The sequence below is a fragment of the Chrysochloris asiatica genome, unplaced genomic scaffold (assembly GCF_000296735.1).
Source record: "Chrysochloris asiatica unplaced genomic scaffold, ChrAsi1.0 scaffold00064, whole genome shotgun sequence".
In the NCBI taxonomy this organism is placed as follows: Eukaryota; Metazoa; Chordata; class Mammalia; order Afrosoricida; family Chrysochloridae; genus Chrysochloris; species Chrysochloris asiatica.
In genome coordinates this window covers 9,579,236-9,580,569 of record NW_006408582.1, presented here as the reverse complement: position 1 = coordinate 9,580,569, position 1,334 = coordinate 9,579,236, and positions in this window count along the sequence as shown.

Sequence of the window (1,334 nt, the reverse complement as noted above, 5' to 3'; positions counted from 1 at the left end):
GCCTCGGAAACCCTGTACAGGGTGGCTATGGGTCGGAATCGACTCAACGGCACTTAACAACAACAACATATGAGAGGAATCTGATGTGGCTCTGTGGGTTAATACACTGGACTGCAAATTCCATTTGAACCACAAGGTCAATGGTTCAAGCTCACCAGCCATTCCTTGGAAACCCTATACAGGGTCACTATGAGTTGGAAGCTACCCACAAGATAGCTGTGGGTCAGAATCAACTCAATAGCACTTAACAACAACATATATAAGATAAACACTGGACCACATGTTGGTTTGAACTGAGAGGTCAGTGGTTCAGACCCACTAGCCAGTCCTTGGAAACCCTATACAGGGTCACTATGAGTTGGAACAAACTCAATGACACATAATAACAATATATGTGTGTATGTGTATACATATACACACACAAAAAAAACAAACATGGGTCTTAATGTAAGCATTTTTTATATATTAATATATATGGAGTCCTGGTGTGGTGCTGTGGGTTAATGAGTTGGACTACAAGGTCAATTTAAACTGCAAGGTCGGCAGTACAAGCTCACCAGCCACTCCTAGGAAACCCTATACAAGGTCGCTATGAGTCTTAACCAACTCCACAACACTTAACAACATGTATATATACTGCTTTTGTTTTTAGGTGCCGTCAAGTCAGTTCCAACCCATAGTGACCCTGTGTACAACAGAATGAAACACCACCGGTCCTGCACCATCCTCACAATTGCTGCTACCTTGAGCCCATGTTGCTACCACTGTGCCAATCCATCTCGTTGGGAGTCTACCACTCTTTTGCTGTCCCTCCACTCCATCAACCAAGATGTTCTTCACCAAGGATTGGTCCCTCCTGATAATATATCTGAAGTATGAGAGGCAAAGTCTCACCATCTTGGCTTCTAAGGAACATTCTGGCTTTACTTCTTCCAACGCAGATTTGTTCATTCTTTAGCAGCCCATGGTACCTATAACATTCTTCTATAACACCATACCTCAATTGTGTTAGTTCTTCTATGGTCTTCCTTATTCACTGTCCAACTTCCACATGCTTATGAAGCTATTGAAAGTATCATGGCTTGGGTCAGGTACACTTTCAGTCCTTAAACTGACATCTTTGCTCTTGAAGAAGTCTTGTACAGCAGATTTTCCTAACGCAATGCGTCATTTGATTTCTTGACTCTTGCTTCCATGAGTGTTGATGATGGATCCAAGCAAAATGAAATCTTTGACAACTTCAATCTTTTCTCTCTTTTCTCCATTTATCATAATGTTGTTTGTTGGTCCAGTTGTGAGTTTTTTGTTTTCTTTACATTGAGGTCCTACCCATA